The following is a 26049-nucleotide window of genomic DNA, read 5'->3' as shown; positions in this document are numbered from 1 at the left end:
ATGCACCTAGGAACTGTACTAGCGTTGCCTGTCGGCGTCTGGTGGTGAATGTTGCCCACCTCCAATTCTCCTACCACACACGTTTGTGTTAAATCTTTACACAACACAACTGCACCCTGGATCAAACACACACACACACACACACACACACACACACACACACACACACACACACACACACACACACACACACACACACACACACACACACACACACACACACACACACACACACACACACACACACACACACACACACTGCTGTAAATATACATAAAGCTCAATAAATATTGTACACACACTGGCAAACACACACACCTGGTCACAGATACAGGTACCTTTTAAAATGAGAACAAACAAACAATCTAATAACCCTGAGCCTGAGGCACAGCGGTAGAGCATGCAAGTGTAATTCAAATCTACACACCAACAGACAGACATACTGTACACTCTGATGCAGTTACTCAGCTGTCTGTAACAGACCCCTGTCTAGTCTGTCCTCATGTGTGGTATAAATAAGCATTTCTTATTCTTAAATGTCATAAGATTGGCTACTACTATTTGACTAAGTCCCTATGTGAAAAGCGGACTGAAAACAATCACTCCCAGTTATTTGAAAGCCTCATTAGACAACCCATCATTATGCCTTTCCAAAGCCAGAAAGCGTATTGGCCAGATAAGAATATTTTGCCAAATGCTCTGAATATTGTATTATATGAGGGTCAGTCTATTAGTGTTTTGTTACTGATGGATTTTCCATTGGCAGATTAAGTTGTGTCTGGACAAATAGTCTCAAGCGTTTTACCCAGCAGCACTAGTTGTTGCTTTATGCTGGTAGAAGACGGTCAGAATGGGTCATTTGTTAAGTTTTTCAGTTTCTCCACCCTCTCTCCCCCTCTTTCATTCATCACCCTTTCTATTACAGACAGGACTGTGTGCTCTGGGATGAGTGTAATTTGGGATTTAATACTGTTAGAGGAAATGGATAATGCCATCACTATTACCACAATGAAATCATCACTATAATTCAATCAGCCCGTCCTGCCACCTGCTTTTTAGTAAGGAACAATCATTCCTCACGTTTCCCTTGGTCTATGTTTGTGTATGTTTGTGTTAGCAAGTGAGAAAGACAAACAATCCAAAATAATCCAGAATGACTAAATTGGTTAACTAATGTTAGTGTTACTGAGTAGGTATACAGTAGAAATGTACCATACAAAGGGTTACCAAGAAGAAAAGGGGATGCGTGAGAGAAAGCGAGGAAAAGAGAGAGTGAATCCTGGAATATCATACAGTAGGGCTGTGGAGTATTACAGCTGGCCTATGTATAAAGAGGCCTCTTTGGCTTGGCATGTACTCACATGGGGGATTACAATGATGATTCAGAATTACCCAGCATGCCTCGGGGCTGTGGCCCATATGGGCTCATACTGCCACAGGGCGGCTGCCCTAAATATCCTTTCAAATCTAGATCATGCTGGATCAATAAGAAGGAGCTGATGTGCCATCATACACTACACTACATGCTACGTAGCCCTTCTGCTGTGCCTCTACTGCACACTGACCTCCCCTCTCTCCCTGTCCTGACTCATGACCTTTGACCCCTCCCCCAGCCACACAGCTGGACCCACCCCTGAGCCTACACACACTCACTCACACATAACATGTAGACACAGGCACACTGTCGCCACACACACACACTGCTGCTACTGTCTATTATCTATCCTGTTGCCTAGTCACCTTACCCCTACGTATATGTACAAACGAGGTGGTTCGAGCCATAAATACTAATTGGCTGACACTATGGTACATCAGACCGTATACCACGGGTATGACAAAACATGTATTTTTACTGCTTATGTTGGTAACCAGCCTATAATAGCAATAAGGCACCTCGGGGGTTGTGGTATATGGCCAATATACCACGGCTAAGGACTGTATCCAGGCACTCCGTGTTGCGTTGTGCGTAAGAACAGCCTGTGGTATATTGGACATTTACCACACCCCTTGGGCCTTATTGCTTAAATCTACCTCAATTTCGTCACACACATGCACATTGACTGTCACGCCCTGACCATAGAGAGCCTTTTTATTCTCTATGTTGGTTAGGTCGGGATGTGACTAGGGTGGGTAATCTAGGCTGTTTTTTTCTATGTTGGCCTGGTATGGTTCCCAATCAGAGGCAGCTGTTTATCGTTGTCTCTGATTGGGGATCATATTTAGGCAGCCATTCCCCACTGTGTTTTGTGGGATCTTGTTTTTGTGTTGTTGCCTTTGAGCACTTAATTGACATCACGTTTCGTTGTTTCTTTATTTTGTCTTGTTCAAAGTTTCACTTCAATAGGTATGTGGAACCCAGATCATGCTGCGCTTTGGTCCGAGTATGCTTCCAACAACGATCGTGACATTGACTTGGTAATGCTATCCCATGTATATAGCCAAGTTGTCATTACTCAATGTGTATTGATTCCTTGTGTTACCATATTTTTTAAATAATATTATTATTACATTTTTTATTGTCTTCTGCATTGTTGTGAAGGGCCTGTAAGTAAGCATTTCATTGTTAGACAATTAACATTTGATTTGATCATTCTCATTCTTTAACCCCCACGCCCAAACTGTACCACAAAAAATACTCCAGCTTCCTCTTTCTGTAAACATGCAGCCTACTCCCCTGCCCTTGAAATACTTTCACAGGCAGACATATGGGCAGACATCATGTATTCTCACATTCGTTACAGTAGCATAGCAAATCTGCACACAACACACACACACAAACAAATAGAGAGTGATTCCATCACTAGTTCATACCCTGCCTTGGTTTTCTACAAACATATATCGATTGGTTGTCGCATTGATTTGTTCAATATTTGTCATGATCTGAAATGTCAAAACTGTTTGTTTCTGTCTGAGAACTTGCATACAGTGAAAACAAATACATTTCTATTCATAATACCCATAGGGCAAATATGTATTTGTGTGGAATGCAAGCCAGTGTTGGACTAAAAGCCAGCCACGCCTCGAAAAGAAAGCCAGCCTCGGAATAAAAATGTTGTGGCGTTTGCACCATTCCTGCAGGTTTGAAGGCAATACAGCTCAAATGCCCCATGTCATATACAGTAGGTGTGGAACTTGAGAGAGAGTGTGATATTTTCTGGGGTTGTTCAACCAGTGCATTGTAGATGTACTGTAAGTCATTGTAAAGAACTTTCACAAAAAAGCTGCACACAGAGACCGTCTTTCCATTTCTATGGTCTTTCCAAACTAAACCAACTGCCACTCGAAGGAGCTACCATTTTTTGAAAGATCCCATTAGCAATGGGATATAGCCATATCAACACATCAAATTATGAAATGGTAACAAGTTACTCAGTTACAGTGATATAGAGAGGAGTGACAAAAGGTGAAACTCAGGAGAAAACACAGGTGGAGAAAGAACAGAGATAGATCACAGGTTCACTTAATCACTGAAGTGTGAAGTGAAGGTTGCCATGTAAACTGCCCAAAGTTCAGGCAACAGCTAACAAAGGTGAGTAGACCCCCTAGGAGAGGAGAGAGAGACAGTATAGAAGAGGGAGATAGATGGAGAGAGAGACATTTAGTGTCTGTACCTTTTCCACTATGGTACATCAAGCAGAACGTATAAACATTCAAGGACCCCGTAAACACACTCCAAAGAGAGCACTACTATGTCCTACATGCAATACAGCAGCCCTCATACAGCCGCTCTCTAGGCCTGCGTGTATCTGAGACAGCAGGCAGTCTGCTACGTGTCCCACCGCCCTAGCAAACCCCATCTCTAATCACAGTACATGCCAACAGAGTGTAGTAGGCTAATTAAACCGACACCCCACCGCTCCACACACACGCATGTACAGAACACAGAAGACATGCCCACCCTGCTTTTTGAGGTCAGAGCGTGGCCTCTATGTAATGAAAGACAATCTGATAGGTTAGGCAGGGTGGAGGTGTGTTGGGATAGATGGAGCCCCACCCAGACCCAGGTCCCACACCTCTCTCCACCAGAGCTGGTCCACCAGACCATCTGGGGGCCTCCCAAGCCCACAGCACCACCCAGAGCAACCATACAGCACCATAACTACACACTCACACAGACCAGCAGCTGGCAGCATACTGCACCAAATGACACAGCTCTGCTCTGGCTTTGTAGAAGAGAGGATGATATGAGGATGGCACGAGGATGGCATGGGTCAAGCCTGGCAGTGTGGGTGGCTGAGTGCATGGACGAGTGGACGGCAAAGTCAGACAGGACTAGTTGAGGGCTGGTGGTCACACACACATGCACATGTGCACATAGCTAAAACACACACACAAAAGATGAAGTGAACAAAACTCAAATCCTCCCCCTCTTGTGTCAGTCATATTTTCCTCTCTACTGGCGGAGGACACATAATCTATCCATGTTCACACAGTCTGTTCACACAACACTGCCAACACCAGACAAGTCTCGCCCCTCCCTCCCACATAATATGAACACACATTCTTTGAACTGGATTAAACACGTCAGTGCTAGAGGTCAATTAGTATAAGTAAACCTGAGTATATCACTGCTGAGTAAATCCCACCATGCCACTCTACTAGAATAGTTTGAGTGATATTTTTAGCAAATGAAAATCCTCCAGCAAAACCATTAAAAAAAAATCCTTCTGAATACAGTGAGAACCAAGTTATACAGAAACTGACCTCTAACATCCCCAAGTCCAAAACCCCTAAATGTTTCTGAATGGATGGCTTTTTCCTTACCGACATGACAGGACATTTTCCACACATACACTACACTTCTGTCCAATGTTCCAACTCTCTGAGCTCAGGCCTTACATTTCAAATCCCTAAAAGCTGTGAGCTATGAACAATTGTTTTTGACTTAATCTGAAGAAATACAATTTTAGAGCACACATCTTATATACTGTCTGTGATCATCAATTGAACTCCAATGTGTAAGCTGTTGTTCCTTCCCTGTGTGTGCTTTAAGTGTTCACTCTGAATGACGTCCGAGATGTCTGTAGTCTTTTCTAAATGCCATAGAATCAGAGGGGTCATGTGCAGCTAATAGAAGAACTTCAGTAAATCCTATGTTTTTTGTTAAGCCTAATAGGCTGACCACACCGCTTGCGTCGCGTGCGCGAGCGTTTCAAAATAAATGTAGAAATCTATGTTATTACATTATTGCACCCACACTGCTCGTGCGCGCCAACGAGCGTCTGCGTTGCCAAGGGCTAAAATAGAACTCCTTTCTATTTCTGACGCAGATCGCGCTGCAAGTCCTGCCTCTCCCATCTCCTCATTGGTTTATAGAAGCAGGTACCCATGTGCCATCTCCTCATTGGTTATACCCACGTGGGTGATTGAAAGACAAACTGTGTTGCCGGTCGGTGTAGTAATACTATGAAAGTTTAGATGCCAATCACCATATAAGTTCAAAAATGAAAAAGCCTGGAAGGAGGAGATGACTAGAAACGATTCGGTTGACCGTTTTATGTGTGGATTAATTGTCGGAGTAGAGGACCTTGTGCATTTCAGGTAAAATAACAACTCAATGTTTATATCCCAGGACAAATTAGCTAGTAACAGCAAGCTAGCTAAAGAGGACAAATTAGCTAGCAAGTGAAAGCTAACTAGCTAAATCTCCATAAATGTTTAATGCTTTTTGACCTCTCCCCAAATTAATGTAATTGGTTCAGAGTTTGTTTTAAAATTTTAACCTGCTTGTCATGATCGCGTTTGGTGTAGGGGGACAAAATAAATGTATGCACGATGGCGTACGAAGGTGCACGTGCGCAGCCGGTTTGGGTTCCGTGTAAGTGTTTAAAGTGAGGTTTGGAGATTGTGTAACTACTTGGATCAATGAAGAATTCTACCTCAGTATTCAATCAAATCTAACTGAAAAATATTTTTTGCATTAGCTTGTCCGAGCTAACATGTCTTATGCTGAAAAGTGGAGGCAATGAGAGGAGTATTTCTGCCAGGCATTTTTACATGATCTATTTATGGGATTTAGTTTGCTATGTCAATACTGTGACATGGGTTAGATTAAATTGAGCCAGCTTTGCTGTGTTTTGGACCACCACACTTTGTATAATAACACACCCACAGGACCACACACCACTGGCCATGCTGGCAGACAACCTAACCCAGGCACTATGAATGGAAACAGACAGATGGCAAGGAAAGGGAGATGATAGAGACAGACAGAGAGGGACAGGGTTGTATGAGAGAGGAGAAGGGAGAAAGTGATGGAGAGATGAAGTTAAAAAATAGACAGATTTTCAGAATGTACTAGATGAAAGGGAGAAGGTAGAAAGTAGGCCTACAGATAGAAAGATAGAAAAAGGGAGAGAGAATCTTGTCAACTTGCTCAGTGTCATAAAAAGTGAAAGCTGTGTAGGTCTAGAATGGCAGAGAGCCCCACCCTCTCATTGTGTTCAGTCACAACCTTTGGTGCCACGACTGTAGAGGTTCACACTTGGACCAATGTCGTATCACTGCTCTTTTGCTAAAAGCATTCGTTAGACAATGCCTTTGATTACTGTGTGCAGCCTCTTGCTGAGAAAATCGACTGCTTGGCAGCATACACAATTCTCTACGAACCTTATTTCTCACTCCCAACGATAGAGCATTTAGTTGTACCGAATTGTGACAATGTATTCAGCCTCACACTTGATAGCACTTAAGGGCTCCATGCACCCCATCCGGAGCAGCACAGACAAAAACCAGGAAAAATACCTATGTATTGAAGACTATTGTATAGAAATACGACAGTGACATTCATGTTTTTCTGTCATCAGCCAGGCACTATGAATGGAAACAGACAGATGGCAAGGCACTCAGCTTGATCAATTTATACTTTTAATATTGAATAGATATGGGCCTGTATTTTCTTTTACACATACAGTGGGGAGAACAAGTATTTGATACACTGCCGATTTTGCAGGTTTTCCTACTTACAAAGCATGTAGAGGTCTGTAATTTTTATCATAGGTACACTTCAACTGTGAGAGACGGAATCTAAAACAAAAATCCAGAAAATCACATTGTATGATTTTTAAGTAATTAATTCGCATTTTATTGCATGACATAAGTATTTGATCACCTACCAACCAGTAAGAATTCCGGCTCTCACAGACCTGTTAGTTTTTCTTTAAGAAGCCCTCCTGTTCTCCACTCATTACCTGTATTAACTGCACCTGTTTGAACTCGTTACCTGTATAAAAGACACCTGTCCACACACTCAATCAAACAGACTCCAACCTCTCCACAATGGCCAAGACCAGAGAGCTGTGTAAGGACATCAGGGATAAAATTGTAGACCTGCACAAGGCTGGGATGGGCTACAGGACAATAGGTAAGCAGCTTGGTGAGAAGGCAACAACTGTTGGCGCAATTATTAGAAAATGGAAGAAGTTCAAGATGACGGTCAATCACCCTCGGTCTGGGGCTCCATGCAAGATCTCACCTCGTGGGGCATCAATGATCATGAGGAAGGTGAGGGATCAGCCCAGAACTACACGGCAGGACCTGGTCAATGACCTGAAGAGAGCTGGGACCACAGTCTCAAAGAAAACCATTAGTAACACACTACGCCGTCATGGATTAAAATCCTGCAGCGCACGCAAGGTCCCCCTGCTCAAGCCAGCGCATGTCCAGGCCCGTCTGAAGTTTGCCAATGACCATCTGGATGATCCAGAGGAGGAATTGGAGAAGGTCATGTGGTCTGATGAGACAAAAATAGAGCTTTTTGGTCTAAACTCCACTCGCCGTGTTTGGAGGAAGAAGAAGGATTAGTACAACCCCAAGAACACCATCCTAACCGTGAAGCTTGGAGGTGGAAACATCATTCTTTGGGGATGTTTTTCTGCAAAGGGGACAGGACGACTGCACCGTATTGAGGGGAGGATGGATGGGGCCATGCATCGCGAGATCTTGGCCAACAACCTCCTTCCCTCAGTAAGAGCATTGAAGATAGGTCGTGGCTGGGTCTTCCAGCATGACAACGACCCGAAACACACAGCCAGGGCAACTAAGGAGTGGCTCCGTAAGAAGCATCTCAAGGTCCTGGAGTGGCCTAGCCAGTCTCCAGACCTGAACCCAATAGAAAATCTTTGGAGGGAGCTGAAAGTCCGTATTGCCCAGCGACAGCCCCGAAACCTGAAGGATCTGGAGAAGGTCTGTATGGAGGAGTGGGCCAAAATCCCTGCTGCAGTGTGTGCAAACCTGGTCAAGAACTACAGGAAACGTATGATCTCTGTAATTGCAAACAAAGGTTTCTGTACCAAATATTAAGTTCTGCTTTTCTGATGTATCAAATACTTATGTCATGCAATAAAATGCAAATTAATTACTTAAAAATCATACAATGTGATTTTCTGGATTTTTGTTTTAGATTCCGTCTCTCACAGTTGAAGTGTACCTGTGATAAAAATTACAGACCTCTACATGCTTTGTAAGTAGGAAAACCTGCAAAATCGGCAGTGTATCAAATACTTGTTCTCCCCACTGTATATCACATTTGGCCATCTGTGCTGTAATAATGCTAATTCATAAGCACATCATAGACAAATCCTGTCCTATACCCAGCCAACATATCCAGGTGGGCCACACCTGGGTTTTATATGGACTTCAACTGGGCAAGGGCCAAATGGTTATCTTAGGTGGTACCCATATGGGGTTATAGTGTGGGTCCTGAATTATTTTCTATGGGTTGAAAGTGAGCAATCTGGTGTTATTTGTTCAGGAATAATGACTGTGACCCAATCAGGTTAACCATTTGGGTCACAAACAGGCAAACCCGTAGGTACAAAATAGGCACTGAATCTATTTGAAATGGGTTGTAAGTGGGCTTTCTGATGTAAATATTGTCAGGGATTGTCTATAGGACACAGTTGGGCATACCATCTGGGGCAGGCATGAGAAAACCATATTATATTATGCTTGTGAAATTCCTCAGCAAATATGCTGAATGACCTGGAATATTCAAATCCATTCAAGAACCAATTTAAAAAAAAACTAAACAGCCAATATGCTAAGTGAACTAGCAGATTCAAATCCATTCAACATCGTTTTTGCCTAAACAGACACCAGTGGGTAGCCTGGGTACTAGTCTTTGAGTTAATCCACTCCCTGTTCTCCATGTCATGTGCCAAAGAAATGTAGCCTTTACAAGGAGTGGCAAGGAGTGGAATGTTAGCTAAAGAGACTGGTACTCAGACTAGCTAGTGGGTGCTGTCACACATCTTTTGAAGGGCGCATGCGCATTCAATATTTTGAGGAGGGAGGGGCATATGACTGAATTTCAAATTCAGGCACTAAACGTTGGAATTGTATACAGTGCCTACAGAAAGTATTCACACCCCTTGAGTTCCCCCCATTCTGTTGTGTTACAGCCTGAATTTAAAATTGATTCAATTGAGATTTTTGTGGAAGTGGAATTCTTTTTTTCGAAATTTCTACAAATGAATTAAAAATGTAAAGCTGAAATGTCTTCAGTCAATAATTAGTTAACCTCTGTTATGGCAAGCCTAAATCAATTCAGGAGTAAAAATGTGCTTAACAAGTCACATAATAAGTTGCATGGACTCACTCTGTGTGCAATAATAGTGTTAAACATGAATTGTATATGACTACCTCATCTTTGTACCCCACACATACAATTATTTTTAAGGTCCCTCAGTCGAGTAGTGAATTTCCAACACAGATTCAACCACAAAGACCAGGGAGGTTTTTCAATGCCTTGCAAAGAAGGGCACCTATTGGTAGACAGGTAAAATTAAAAAACAGACATTGAACATCCCTTTGAGCATGGTGAAGTTTTTAATTACACTTTGGATGGTGCATCAATACAGCCAGTAAATACAAAGATACAGGCGTCCTTCCTAACTCAGTTACCGGAGAGGAAGGACACCGCTCAGGGATTTCACAATGGTGACTTTAAAACAGTTACAGAGTTTAATAGCTGTGATAGGAGAAAACTGAGGACGGATCAACAACATTGTAGTTACTCCACAATACTAACCTAATTGAAAGAGTGAAAAGAAGGAAGCCTGTACAGAATACAAATATTCCAAAACATGCATCCTGTTTGCAACAAGGCACTAAAGTAATATTGCAAACAATGTGGAAAAGCAGTTAACTTTTTGTCCTGAATACAAAGTGTTACGTTTGGGGCAAATGCAATACAACACATTACTGAATATCACTCTCCATATTTTCAAGCATAGTGGTGGCTGCATCATGTTATGGGTATGCTTGTAATTATTAAAGACTAGGGAGTTTTTCAGGATAAAAAGAAACGGAGCTAAGCACAAGCAAAATCCTAGAGGAAAACCAGGTTCAGTCTGCTTTCCACCACACACTGGGAGATGAATTCACCTTTCAGCAGGACAATAACCTAAAACACAAAGACAAATCTACACTGCTGCTTACCAAGAAGACCATGAATGTTCCTGAGTGGCTGAGTTATAGTTCTGACTTAAATCTACTTGAAAATCTATAGCAACACCTGAAATAGTTGTCAAGCTATGATCAACAACCAATTTGACAGCGCTTAAAGAATTTTGAAAAGAATAATGTGCAAATGTTGCACAATCCAGGTGTGGAAAGCTCTTAGAGACGTACCCAGAAAGACTCACAGTTGTAATCGATGCTAAAGGTGCTTCTACAAAGTATTGAATCAGGGGTGTGAATACTTAAGTAAATGAGATATTTCTGTATTTCATTTTCAATAAATGTGCAAATATTTCTAAAAACATGTTTTCACTTTGTCATTATGGGGTATTGTGTGTAGATGAATGAGAAAAACATATATTTAATCCATTTTTAATTCAGGCTGTAACACAACAAAATATTGAATAAGTCAAGGGATATGAATACTTTCTGAAGGAATTGTATGTCCAGGCAAGACAACAGGAGCTGGAAATCGAGCTGGAAATCTACAGAGTGATTCGACCAGTAAGTGGTACTGACTAAAGTTAATATTTGCTTGTGTTGTTAGCTAATTGGTTTTGGTATTTTATGTTGCTGTCTGGCTGCAGAGTCATTATAGCTAATGTTAACTAGCTAGCTAGACTGACAAAGTCCTGCAATAAGAAAACTCTACATAGTTGTGTTGTGTGGTTGTGTGGGTGTCATATAAACTCAGCAAAAAAAGAAACGTCCTCTCACAGTCAACTGCGTTTATTTTCAGCTTAACATGTGTAAATATTTGTATGAACATAACAAGATTCAACAACTGAGACATAAACTGAACAAGTTTCACAGACATGTGACTAACAGAAATGGAATAATGTGTCCCTGAGCAAAGGGGGAGGGGGGGGGTCAAAATCAAAAGTAACAGTCAGTATCTGGTGTGGCCACCAGCTGCATTAAGTACTGCAGTGCATCTTCTCCTCATGGACTGCACCAGATTTGCCAGTTCTTGCTGTGAGATGTTACCCCACTCTTCCACCAAGGCACCTGCAAGTTCCCTGACATTTCTGGGGGGGTGGGGGGGAATGTCTCTAGCCCTCACCCTCCGATCCAACAGATCCCAGACGTGCTCAATGGGATTGAGATCCGGGCTCTTCGCTGGCCATGGCAGAACACTGACATTCCTGTCTTGCAGGAACTCACGCACAGAATGAGCAGTATGGCTGGTGGCATTGTCATGCTGGAGGGTCATGTCAGGATGAGCCTGCAGGAAGGGTACCACATGAGGGAGGAGGATGTCTTCCCTGTAACACACAGCGTTGAGATTGCCTGCAATGACAACAAGCTCAGTCCGATGATGCTGTGACACACCGCCCCCAGACCATGACGGACCCTCCACCTCCAAATTGATCCCGCTCCAGAGTACAGGCTCATTCCTTCGACGATAAACGCGAATCCGACCATCACCCTTGGTGAGACAAAACCGCGACTCGTCAACGAAGAGCACTTTTTGCCAGTCCTGTATGGTCCAGCGACGGTGGGGTTGTGCCCATAGGCGATGTTGTTGCCGGTGATGTCTGGTGAGGACCTGCCTTACAACAGGCCTACAAGCCCTCAGTCCAGCCTCCCTCAGCCTATTGCGGACAGTCTGAGCATGGATGGAGGAATTGTGCATTCCTGGTGTAACTAGGGCAGTTGTTGTTTCCATCCTGTATCTGTCCCGCAGGTGTGAGGTTCGGATGTATCGATCCTGTGCAGCTGTTGTTATCCGTGGTCTGCCACTGCGAGGATGATCAGCTGTCCGTCCTGTCTCCCTGTAGCGCTGTCTTAGGCGTCTCACAGTACAGACATTGCAATTTATTGCCCTGGCCACATCTGCAGTCCTCATGCCTCTTTGCAGCATGCCTAAGGCACGTTCACGCAGATGAGCAGGGACCTTGGGCATCTTTCTTTTGGTGTTTTTCAGAGTCAGTAGAAAGGCCTCTTTAGTGTCCTAAGTTTTCATAACTGTGACCTGAATTGCCTACCGTCTGTAAGCTGATAGTGTCTTAACGACCGTTCCACACGTGCATGTTCATTAATTGTTTATGGTTCATTGAACAAGCATGGGAAACAGTGTTAAAACCCTTTACAATTAAGATCTGTGAAGCTATTTGGATTTTTACGAAATATCTTTGAAAGACAGGGTCCTGAAAAAGAGATGTTTCTTTTTTTGCTGTGTTTATAGGTATGCCTGCGAATGCATTTCTCAATTCAAATACATCCACAGTGCAAACAGATTTTCTTTGTTGTTGGTCAAATTAAATAATAATTGTATTTTGTTGAATTTATATAACAACATTCCAACCTTGTTTTTGTCTTCCGTCTGTTTTCTGTAAACAAGTGCTGTAACATGGAGATATGGCCGTGTGGGAACACTAACCATATAAATGTGTGTAGTAATTTACGTTTTTGAATTGTTTTATTTCTCGTTGGTATGAAAGATACGTTCCTTATGTTTCCAAAACAGAACCTCAAGCAATGAGAGGTCATTTTTAGAGCATGCGTCGGGGCTCTAAACAAAACTCCCCCGGTCAGAAGATAATATCGTCAATAGACGCTAAAGTGGTTAGCGTATCTTCATAATGCCTATCTTCATAATGTACTGTCTTTGCTGAAACTAACACAAAACAAAACTGAAATGAGAAAAGTTGCCTCCTACACTAACTGAAATAAAATACACTACTGTTCAAAAGTTTGTGGTCACTTAGAAATGTCCTTGTTTTTTAAAGAAAAGCACATTTGTTGTCCATTAAAATAACATAAAATTTATCAGAAATACAGTGTAGACATTGTTAATGTTGTAAATGACTATTGTAGCTGGAAACGGCTGAATTTTTATGGAATATCTTCACAGGCGTACAGAGGCCCATTATCAGCAACCATCACTCCTGCGTTCCAATGGGAAGTTGTGTTAGCTAATCCAAGTTTATCATTTTAAAAGGCTAATTGATCATTAGAAAACCCCTTTGCAATTATGTTAGCACAGCTGAAAACTGTGTCCTGATTAAAGAAGCAATAAAACTGGCCTTCTTTAGACTAGTTGAGTATCTGGAGCATCAGCATTTGTGGGTTCAATTACAGCCTCAAAATGGCCAGAAAAAAAGCACTTTCTTCTGAAACTCGTTAGTCTATTCTTGTTCTGAGAAATGAAGGCTATTCCATGCGAGAATTTTTCCAAGAAACTGAAGATCTCGTACAACACTGTGTACTACTACCTTCACAGAGCAGTGCAAACTGGCTCTAACGAGAATAGAAAGAAGAGTGGGTAGGCCCCGGTGCACAACTGAGCAAGAGGACAAGTACATTAGAGTGTCTAGTTTGAGAAACAGACGCCTCACAAGTCCTCAACTGGCAGCTTCATTAAATAGTACCCGCAAAACACCAGTCTCAACGTCTACAGTGAAGAGGCGACCCCGGGATGCTGGCCTTCTAGGCAGAGTTACAAAGAAAAAGCCATATCTCTGTCCAGTGTCTGTGTTCTTTGGCCCGTCTTAATCTTTTATTTTTATTGGCCTAGTCTGAGATATGGCTTTTTCAAAAGACCAATTAGTGGAAAAAATAATCAGACTTGTGTTGCCTGTGTAAATGCAGACATAGGGACCCATGTTGTAGATCACATGGGTTTGTCCATGTCTGGCCCAAAAGGATAATCCAACTGGGTACAAGTGAAGATTAACATTTAGAGTCCTTGGATAAAGACCGAAATGTTGCACTAGATCAGTAGCCTAAATGCTTAATGATGTTTTCTTTTCACAGCTACCTATGAACAGGCCCGAATCAAACTTAAAAGGGCAGAGGAGATTTCTGATCTGCAGATGGACTCAGAAATGGATGAAGAAGAGTCAGGACCTGACAATGGTAACATGGCAACAGCAACACTACCTGAGGGGGCTGATTACACTATGAATACTGTCCAGGATGTGGAGGCAATGGAGTAAAAGTAACCCAACACAGCTTTCCTGAATGGAGTGGTAGGTGCTCTGAAAGGGATGTTTTACAAAAACAAAGTATTGTAGTATGTTCTTCATTAGTCCACTGTTAATGCAATCCCCAAAATTGTGTTTTTTAGCAATCAAGTTTTCAAGATAGATAGAGCACTTTCAGTACAGAGCAAAAAGTGTGATGATGATGATGATGATGATGCAAATTATATGCAAATGAGCAAACTGATCATTGCATATAATTTGCATCATCATCACTATTTTTTCTCTGCACTGCAGTGTTTCCCAATAATGGTCCTGGGGACTCAAAGTGGTCCACTTGTTTAGTTTTTTCCTAATGCTCACACACTTGATTCCACTAAGCAAGTCATCATCAATCCTTTGAATTGAATAAGGTATGTGAGTGCTAGGGCAAAAACAAAAATATGCACCCCTTTGGGACCAGGATTGGAGAACACTGCTGTACTGAAAGTCCTCTATCTTGAGAACTTCACTGCTGGCATGCACATTTAAAAAAATTGTTTACAGTGTGTGGAAACCATGTCTGCATTTGTAATTTGAGCGAACTATCCCTTTAATCAGAGTTCCTGCATTGCATTTGATCTGACCATGTGCTATAAATAAACATGTATTTATTGTATAAAGAAAACTGTTTTTGTCATCTCTTAAATCTCTTAAGAAAGCTTGCTTTGGCAGCAGCATCTAGGGCCTGCATGGAGACTGAGAACAAACTCAGGTTTGTTTCAGGTGGTCAGCCCAACTGAAAATCACTTATTGTCCTTATAGATCTCACTACACACCCATCCTTTACCCAGATGTAACCCATTTAGGTAAACCATTAGGGCAACGTATGAAGCCCAACCTTAAACCACATCAAGCCCAACATGAAAACAACATGTGGGGCAAATGCGAATGCTGAGGGCAAAACCTTGTGTGCGTGCACCTTGTGGTTATCCTACATGTGGGGCCAAGAGTTAATCATTCTTTAACACACCTGGGCTAAAACCTAGGGCCCATATGGGTTATAACTAGGGTTGCACATTTTGGAGAATATTCAGAGGTGGAATCTTTCTGTAGGAATTAACAGAAATATATGGGAATTAACAGGAATATATGGGAACTAACATAAATATATGCAAATTAATATTAATACCATTTAAATATAGATGTTTTTTGCATTGGATATATTTACCATATCATATGGAGACAGAAACATAAACCTTTTACCTTATCATAGACATAATTGCAAATGATTAAATAAAAAACTATTTAGTTTTACCTAGGATAGGATAAAGTAATCCTTCTAACCCCCCCCCCCCCTTAAAAGAGTTAGATGCACTATTGTAAAGTGGTTGTTCCACTGGATATCATAAGGTGAATGCACCAATTTGTAAGTCGCTCTGGATAAGAGCGTCTGCTAAATGACTTAAATGTAAATGTAAAATGTAAATGTAAATGTAGTTACGAATTGAACTTTAATTAAATGAGTTGACTCTTCACATGGGATGATTTCACTGAACAACAAAAGAAAGAGAATATTGAATGATCCCCATCGAATCTCCAAAAAAACGTTTTCAACATGCATCTGTAAAACGATAGTCTAGAAACTAAATCTTTGGTTGTCTTCCTCTCAGGCTTCCATGTCTTCTCCCTGGACCTCCTCAATGTCCACCTCTTGAAAATCAGACTCTGAGGCCTCATCTTCACTCTCACTTTACAACCTTGTTGAGGATGGCTCGTTGTCAGGCTCAAAAATCCTCAAATTTGCCCGGATGGCCACCAATTTTTCAACCCTTGTATTGGTCAGCCTGTTGCGTGCTTTGGTGTGTGTGTTCCCAAACAAGGACCAGTTGCACTCTGAGGCGGCTGATGTTGGTGGGATTTGGAGGATGATGGAGGCAACAGGGGAAAGAGCCTCAGATCCACAAAGTCCCTTCCACCAGGTGGCTTATGAGATATGTTGGCATGACTGCCATATTGCATCTCCATCCCAAAGCTCTTGCTTGGAAGTGTACTTCGCCAGACTGCCAAGAACCTTGCCCTCATCCAGGCCAAGGTGGCGAGACACGGTAGTGATGACACCACAGGCCTTGTTGATCTCTGCACCAGACAGGATGCTCTTGCCAGCATACTTGGGGTCCAAAATGTACGCTGCGGCGTGTATGAGCTTCAGGCAGAAAGAAGTCTTCATGTTTTTTTATGTATTTCAGAACTGCAGTTTGGAGCAACAGTGAAGTGTGCAGGGCAGTATGGATTTCTTCTCTTACATCTGCAATCAGAGTCTGAACATCAGACAGGATGGCATTGTCTCCCTCAATCTGTGCAATGGCTACTGCTATAGGTTTCAGGAGTTTCAGGCTGCTTACCACTCTCTCCCAAAATATATCATCCAGGAGGATCCTCTTGATGGGGCTGTCCATATCAGCAGACTGTGATATGGCCATTTCTTGGAGAGACTCCTTCTCCTCCAGGAGACTGTCACACATGATGACAACACCATCCCAATGGGTGTTGCGGGGCAGCTTCAATGTGGTGCTCTTATTTTCTCACTTTGCTTGGTGAGGTAGATTGCTGCTATAACCATTTCCTTGGCTCTCTTGTAGAGTGTATCCATTGTTTTCAGTTCCATGATGTCCTTGAGGAGCAGATTCAATGCATGAGCAGCACAGCCAATGGGTGTGATGTGAGGGTAGGACTCCTCCACTTTAGAACAAGCAGCCTTCATGTTCGCAGCATTGTCTGTCACCAGCGCAAATACCTTCTGTGGTCCAAGGTCATTGATGACTGCCTTCAGCTCATCTGCAATGTAGAGACCGGTGTGTCTGTTGTCCCTTGTGTCTGTGCTCTTGTAGAATACTGGTTGAGGGGTGGAGATGATGTAGTTAATTATTCCTTGCCCACAAACATTCGACTAGCCATCAGATGATTGCAATACAGTCTGCTTTCTCTATGATTTGCTTGACCTTCACTTGAACTCTGTTGAACTCTGCATCCAGCAAATGAGTAGATAAATCATGTATGGTTGGGGGGGGGGGGGGGGGTGTATGCTGGGCGAAGAACATTCAGAAATCTCTTGCAATACACATTGGCTGTGAGCATCAGTGGTGAACCAGTTGCATACACAGCTCGGCAAGACATTCATCAGCATTTCTCTGACGTTCCTCCACTGAGTCAAAAAAACTTCTGATTCCAGGAGGACGAGACCTGTTGCTATCGATAAGGTGTCTGATTCATAATTTTCACCTCGAATAGAAGTAGAGGGAATTTTGGCAGAGGTTACTTGTTGTGAGCGCTGACGGAACTTTATGCACTTAGCCAGATGATTCTGCTTCTTTGTTGCATTCTTCACATATGATTTGGCACAGTATTTGCAAATGTACACAGCTTTTCCTTCTACATTAGCTGCAGTGAAATGTCTCCACACACCAGATAGTGCCCGTGGCATTTTCCTTTTAAAGATTAGAATTCTTTTTTTTTAAACCTGCAAATACAATACCATGTATAGATAAATAGTTAAACAGTTAGATTAAACAACTTCTTTGTAAGATAAATGTTTTAAAATGAAACATGTATGGAAACAGGTGAATTAACACTCCTCAGTTAGTAGGCTCAATCAAGCTCTAACCCACATGGTAGCAAAAACTAACAAGCAGAAATTGTTAACAAGTTAGAAATTATTAAAATACACTTTGCTGTAGGCTACTATTTACTAGTTAACAAAAAATCATGTATGTCATATAAAATATATTCACCGCACCCGGTATTGTAATCAAAACTTACCAGAAAGCATGTAGTCCTTGGCTCAGACAGTGTAGTAACGTGGGCTCAATAGCATCTCATTAGTGTGCAAGATCTTGAGAATCAGCTGTACATGGAAGAATGCACTGTGCATGCAGAGGGTTGCAATTCCATTGAATTGGGGATAGTTTAACCAAAATATGCCACAAGACCTAGAATTGCCTTATGTGTATCCCACAAAAAGGTTCACTGTTATAAGCTAACTTTGTTGATGAATTTAAGTTAAATTCCCCAAATTCCAGAGCTTAACTTCCCATGGAAAATTCCTGGGAAAATTCTGAAAATTTACCGGAAAGTTTCCGAACCTTTGCATCCCTAGTTATTACACATTTGCCCACTGAGGTCCCTTGGTGGGCCAACATGGACACTGAAGACAAAACGTTGTGGGTCCTAAGTGGTTATCCTATCTGGGGCACACATCTTAAAACCATTCTTTAACCCATGTTGGCTTTAAACTTGGGGCCCTTGTGGCTAAGAGCACATGTTGACTGGGTACAGTCTGACTACCTTTTTGGGGTTAGGTGCTTGTGTAAACCTATTTCTGAGGCACGTTCACCTTGCACAAGGAGAATAGGCTACGCTAAACACACACTTATGACAGTCAGCACACAACCCCTTCCTTTGTAGCCAAGCATTTACGAGTTGCAGGTTGTCTTTTAATAACAGGACACACTTGTCAGCTACCAGCATCATCATGCTCCCTCCCTTGTCCTGTCAGCTTTGACTCAGCTTTGAGCGTCTATCCTCAAGAAGGGAGGCAGAGAAAGAAAGAGCGAGAGAGCAAGAGTTTTATTGCCTGACTCTTTTTCCAACCTGGCCTCAGAGCCATACGAAACATACTTTACGTATTTCGGAACATCTCCAAGACGTATGATACCTACTAATGGTCTAGTTACGTTCCGTAGCGTCTAGGAATCCAAAGGTTGCGTGTTCAAGTTGCGTCGGGGACAACTGTTGCATTTTAGCTAACCCTTCCCCTAACCCTTATTCTAAAATTAACCCATTTCACCTAACTACATAAATTATCCTAACCTTTGTCATTAGTTCTTCTAACCTTTTACATAAATTCTCCACAGAATTCCCCTTTGTTGTTTTGTGCAACAAGCAGCCTGATCTCGGAGAAAGACATATAGATTTCTGATAAGGTACATCATCCAGTTTGTACGCTATTGTACGACCATGCTGATACTATGATACTATACATGCTATAATTCGTATGATATTGTATGACTGCTTTTTCATTCATAATGTAACCTAATGTACTATATCACACTAAATGGCGTGTCACAGCTTTATGTATGACAAAAAAAAGTATGAAAATGTATGCACTTGCTCCTAGAAAATAGTGTCTGCTAAATGACTAAAATTGTAAATGTAAAAACATTTAGTGAATAATACGAATTGCCCTGAGACCACGTTGCTTTTTCACCAGGTCAGCCCTGACCAAGAGAGCAGCCTGTGCACAGCAGCTGTGCCACGCCTATCCTTGGAATAAAATCACCATCCCGAAATCAAAGATTGTGTTTCCACTGAATCTGCAACATAGGGGCTAAATCAGTAGTCATGTCCAGTCAACAAAACTAGCCTATTTCAATAGGCTGCAATTCTGTGCAAACAGTGGTGATATATAGGCCTAATAATTCCTAGCAAGCAGTTATTATGACGTCTTATTAAAGGGTACATTTTTCAAACTCGGACCAAGTGACTTTTCCTAGCCGCCTGAAACTAAACGCGTCTGCTAGCGTATTTTGCCATGTTGAGGCAGCCCTCCCCTCAACCATGTAGAAGAGAGAGGTGGGTGTAAGCTAGGCTGTACAAAACGGTGCGCGCATAAAAAAGATTCGTTTCCATGGGTTTGATTTACTAGACTATCCTATGTAAAAGAACAACCTCTCTCTCTCTCTCTCTCTCTCTCTCTCTCTCTCTCTCTCTCTCTCTCACTAACACACACACACACACACAATCTGCCTTGAACATTCGATCTTTGGGTCTCATGCAAATACCAGTCAAATCATCCCACGTTGTAGGCATTGAGGTGAAAGACGCGGCATAATAAATATGCTACAAAAAGCACTCATAAAGCTATTACAGGCTGGAGGTAACCTAACCAATCAGGACCGTTTGTGAACGGTTGATAATTCACATGAGCAACGTTCTCAAGATGTTAAAAAAACGCAATATCTTCATTAAACCCAACCCTTTAATGCTCCCTTGCAAACCATGCGATCTAGCATAGCTACTCACTTCTTTCAGATCCCGCAGATTTATTCAAACAGGTGGAACCCTATTTCTCTTCGGTATTCTTCCCATGTGAACCGTGGTAATAACCTCTGATGCTCTGAAATCCACGGTACAGTCCACTTCTTGCCCGCAGAAGCTGTTGGACTACGTGAGGTTCCTTCCAGCACCACCACTCCATGAACAGCTCCATTGACGTCATCACTCACAGGCTCGATGCCACTCCCTTTCATAACGACCACAGCCAATCGCAAGGCAAAGAGACAACCCTTGTTACTTCTCATGACGATCACTTTGGTGCTTGTTGGAGAAATTTGGTTTTATGATATGGTGCTTTCAAGAAAACTAGGAATTCCCCAAAAATAGGTCAGTGATCTTCTGGTTGGAAAGTCGGCGCTCTAGAAAGATCCCCGAGTTTCCGACATAGAATTCCGAGTTGGATGACCGTCCAAAACATTTTCTCCCAGTTGACTTGAACGCACTGATGTCGGAAGTCGGAGATTTCCGAGCTTCCAGTTCCCAGTTGTTTTGAATGAGGCAATATATTGTAACGACCCTGGGATTATAAGCGCGGAAATCGACTCTGCCGCACGAGCATGCATTTGCGGCACAGTCGATAGCGCGCCGGACCTCGGGCTAGAAGGTCGAGGGTTCGAGACCTGCTCCCTGCCGTTTCATTACACTGGTGTCAGAAGTGACCTGACCTTGCATCCACGACAGTGCGTGTGCTTGGCCGGTGAGCGCGTTCCTGTAAGACGTAGAGTCGCAAGCTAGCGCCAGGACGCGCTCTTTGAAAGGTGGGCGTAGTGTAACGACCCTGAGTTTATATGCGCGGAAATCGACTCTGCCGCACGAGCATGCTTTTGCGGCACAGCGCGCCGGACCTCGGGTTAGAAGGTCGAGGGTTCGAGACCTGCTCCCTGCTGTGTCATTACAATATATTGCATTTATACTTTTATACATGTGCTATTTTAATTAAGAAAAAATGCAAACGTGAGGTTGCATGACTACACTATTATTGCTATCTGATCCCATCACAACCTAGTAAAAAATGTAAGGTTCAAAAATCGCATCTTCAACCTAGCATGACACTTCTCAGTGAGATTCTAGTTCGATTCTTTACCATATTTTTTGCGGTGTAAAATGTATAAGACTTCTATTCCCAGAAAGCACAGGTCAATACAGTGTTTCCATGGTTACCATAACATAACAGAGACGTTTTTGTAGGCTACCAGCAACAGGCAGGTAAGTGACATAGCTCGTAGCACACAGTGTAGGAAACAATGATAGCCAGTGGTCACAGATCTGTGTTGTGATGCGTTGCTAATTCACATGGTCATTGGCAGAAGTGGCAAGGTAGCACAAACAGATCTGGGAGACCAGGTAAGCTGTTAGCTAAGCTTCTACTTGAATGATAACATGGCAGGTATTCCTGCAGGGTAAATGAAGAGCCTGTGAATATGGATGGTTGTGTGGTCCATCTCCACACAGTGAAATTCAAGCCCAAAATAGATGGCAGCAGGAGTGACTTCACTGCCCAACCCATCAAAGTTGACTTCCACGAGCTGCTGGGAACCAGTGATGCCCCTGAGCTCGTTCCACAGGTACTAGCAACCCCATCCACTCCCTGCACCCTTCGACCTTCTAGACAATACTTCAATCACATTGAAGATATTGTGTGTATCTCTACCCATCCCCTCCCCGCCATAGCACTCCTCTTCTGCTGGAAACAACAGAAGTCTCATCATACCCACAGACTCTATGATTAATTCCTGTCACAGGCAATCAGATGCATTATAGATTGATAGTCCAAATGCATCTACTCTTCTGGGACAACTAAATAGGACAGTATTGCCTGGCTCTGTCAAAAAGGGAGTGTTGCTGAGCAACCAAGATGCAACATATAGAAAACCTGCACTTCTCACATCAGAAGATACTGTATGGTTGTGTAGCCAAGTCTGCATTCTCATGCATATGTGTGTGGGTCGAGTGCATGTGTTACTGTTTTTGGTTTTCCCTCATCCTATTCATAGACATACTTAATCTATCTTCTGCTGTAAAGGCAGGGGCACAAAATATTTTGCTTTTCCATTCCCAGTGCCCCTGTCCTTGGTGCGGCGATCCACCAACATTCCGTAAAAGAATTATCTAACGTGAAACATGTCTATGGTAAAAAGAGTATGTGGCCTTTTCTGTGGCCTAAATGTATGACAATGTAATGAGACAGACACTTTTTACATCCTGCACATTTCTCCAACCAAATAGCCTAACCTGGTGCCCAATCAAATAAAAAATGTGTTGACATGTTAACAAACACATCCTAAAAACAGGACATGTCAAAGTAAAATGGACAATATGGAATGGAGCATCAGGCTACTGATGTCCTGCTGTCCTGGAGTTTCACCCCATGGGCTAAAATGTAATGATCAGTGGTATGAAGTTTGTATCCATCCATTTTTAACGAGCTGATCATAGCCAAAAATAAGATACTTCTACATTTCCCACTGTGTAAACACATTGATTCTCATTGCAAATAGGCTCAGGATAACTCCTGTAAAGTTGGGTAGCTGATATTCAGAGATTAAAAGTAATCCAAGTAATTGATCACAGGAATCAGGACTAAAAAAGCCAATGCAAGTGGCTGTTTTACAAAGCATTCATAAGATTCCATTGCGGCTGACACTGTAAGCTATACCCCAGTCAGCACGGACCGACGCCAATGTCTTTTCGGCTGTCTTTTTTTGCTGTTGGTGTTTTACAAACGTTAGGCCTACCACATAGATGGACATTCAGAAAATTACATTTCGGCCGACACTGTAGGCTACACCCCAGTTCTTTCGGTCCTCTCTGGACCATTCCGGACCAAATCTGAACCAGTCATAGATGTCTATGTTTACTTCAGATTTGGTCCGGTCTGGACCAGTTTTGATTTGGTCCAAACATAGACGTCTATAAATTACGTATTTTCAACTTTCATTCAGAACTGAAAATGAACCTGATTTAAACATCCAGAAATTACGTATTTTCAACGTCCGGAAAAATAATTATTTTCAAAGTCCAGGAAATACGTATTTTCAACTTCCAATCAGAACCGAAAATTAACCTGATTTCGACATCTGGAAAATATGTATTTTAATGGTGGTTATTGGTGAGAATGGAGAGGGTCTATGTCCGGAGGATTGGGATGGGGTGACTGGGAGAGCATCAGACACTTCTCTGAGGTGTGCGTGGGGCCTCCACTCATCCCATTTCAGTCTATCGGAGGAGCCACTCCGGCCGCAAAACCTAAACCTATAGGGGAGGGTCTGGGTGGGAATCTATCCGCGGTGGCGGCTCTGGTGCGGGACGTGGACCCCGCTCCACATTAGTCTTGGCCCACTTAGGTGGCGCCTCTGTAGCGGAGACCCTTGCCGCCGACCCCGGACTGGGGACCCTCGCAGCGGGCCCCGGACAGGAGGGCGACTCTGGCAGCTCCGGACAGGAGGGCGACTCTGGCAGCTCCGGACAGGAGGGCGACTCTGGCAGCTCCGGACAGGAGGGCGACTCTGGCAGCTCCGGACAGGAGGGCGACTCTGGCAGCTCCGGACAGGAGGGCGACTCTGGCAGCTCCGGACAGGAGGGCGACTCTGGCTGCTCCGGACAGGAGGGAGACTCTGGCTGCTCCGGACAGGAGGGAGACTCTGGCTGCTCCGGACAGGAGGGAGACTCTGGCTGCTCCGGAGAGGAGGGCGTTGCTGGAGGCTCCGGACTGACGGCCTTCGTTGGAGGCCTCGTGCCATAACTCCTCACTGGAGGTTTCGTGCCATGGATCCTCACTGGAGGCTTCGTGCCATGGATCATCACTGGAGGCTTCGTGCCATGGATCATCACTGGAGGCTTCGTGTCATGGATCATCACTGGAGGCTTCGTTCCATGGATCATCACTGGAGGCTTCGTGCCATGGATCATCACTGGAGGCTTCTTGCCATGGATCATCACTGGAGTTTTCGTGCCATGGATCATCACTGGAGGCTTCGTGCCATGGATCATCACTGGAGGCTTCGTGCCATGGATCACCACTGGATGCTTCGTGCCATGGATCATCACTGGAGGCTTCTTGCCATGGATCATCACTGGAGGCTTCGTGCCATGGATCATCACTGGAGGCTTCTTGCGATGGATCATCACTGGAGGCTTCGTGCCATGGATCACCACTGGAGGTTTCTTGCCATGGATCATCTCTGGAGGCTTCGTGCCATGGATCATCACTGGAGGCTTCTTGCCATGGATTATCACTGGAGTGGAAAGACGCACAGGAGGCCTGGCTCTGGGAGAAGGCACAGGACTCACCAGGCTGGGGAGACATGCAGGAGGGTTAGGGCTTAGCACAGGCACAGAACTCACCAGGCTGGGGAGACATGCAGGAGGCCTTGGCCGAGGCACCGGATGCACTGGGCCGTGGAGGCGCACTGGAGGTCTCGAGCAACGAGCCTGCACAAGTCGTCCTGGCTGGATACCCCCTGTAGCCCGGCAAGTGCGGGGAGTTGGAACAGGCCGCACTGGGCTGTGCTGGCGAACCGGGGACACCGTGCGTAGGGCTGGTGCAGTATACCCCGGGCCGAGGAGACGCACTGGAGACCGGATGCGCTGAGCCGGCATCATCCCTCCTGGCTCGATGCCCACTCTAGCCCGGCCGATGTGAGGAGCTGCGATGTAGCGCACCGGGCTATGCGTGCGCACTGGGGACACCGTGCGCTTCACCGCATAACACGGTGCCTGCCTGGTCACTCTCTCGCCACGGTAAGCACGGGGAGTTGGCTCAGGTCTCCTACCTGACTCCGCCAATCTCCCCGTGTTCCCCCCCAAAAACATTCTGGGGCTGCCTCTCGTGCACGTTACCTCGAGCCAATTCCTCGTAGTGCCGCCGCTCCGCTCTAGCTGCCTCCAGCTCCTCTTTAGGATGGCGATACTCTCCCGGCTGTGCCCAGGGTCCCTTGCTGTCCAATATTTCCTCCCATGTCCAGGAGTCCATTCCACGCTGCTTGGTCCTTTGCTGGTGGGTAGTTCTGTAACGACTCTCCTCTTCGTCTGATGATGAGGAATAGGAATCATCGGACCAACATGCAGCGTGGTAAGTGTCCATAAATGTATTTAAATAAATCAACTGAACACTGAACAAAATAACAAAGAGCACGAACGAACAAACGAAACAGTTCTGTATGGTGAAAACACACAACACAGAAAACAACTACCCACAAACACAGGTGGGAACAGGCTACCTAAGTATGGTTCTCAATCAGAGACAACGATTGACAGCTGTCTCTGATTGGGAACCATACCAGGCCAAACACATAGAAAAGGACAACGTAGAACAAAACATAGAATGCCCACCCCAACTCACGCCCTGACCAAACCAAAATAGAGACATAAAAAGGATCTCTAAGGTCAGGGCGTGACAACCAGCCACTATACTTTAATTTATAAGGTAAAACAAACATTTTGTTAAATGTCTGCTCAAATGCCCACACACTCTATATATGTAATGTATACAATAACTATGTATTAATACTATGATCCTCCCATTTTATGGAAAGCCCACCGCCCAAACATGTAATGTCTGCTAAAATGT

The 26049-nt window shown here is 43.7% G+C and overlaps 1 protein-coding gene across 1 annotated transcript in view; it reads right to left on the bottom strand.

Moving 5' to 3' along the window:
• The window catches only part of LOC139539788 (sphingomyelin phosphodiesterase 3-like), a 47215-nt gene extending 26591 nt beyond the window's left edge, over nt 1–20624 (bottom strand). The window contains exon 1 of the mRNA XM_071343079.1: nt 20448–20624. The gene's annotated coding sequence lies outside the window, so the exon portion shown is untranslated. The remainder of the gene's footprint in view (nt 1–20447) is intronic.
• Nucleotides 20625–26049: the final 5425 nt, after the last annotated feature.

The sequence above is a fragment of the Salvelinus alpinus genome, chromosome 15, assembly GCF_045679555.1.
Source record: "Salvelinus alpinus chromosome 15, SLU_Salpinus.1, whole genome shotgun sequence".
NCBI lineage: Eukaryota > Metazoa > Chordata > Actinopteri > Salmoniformes > Salmonidae > Salvelinus > Salvelinus alpinus.
This window is presented reverse-complemented; position numbering and strand designations above follow the sequence as displayed.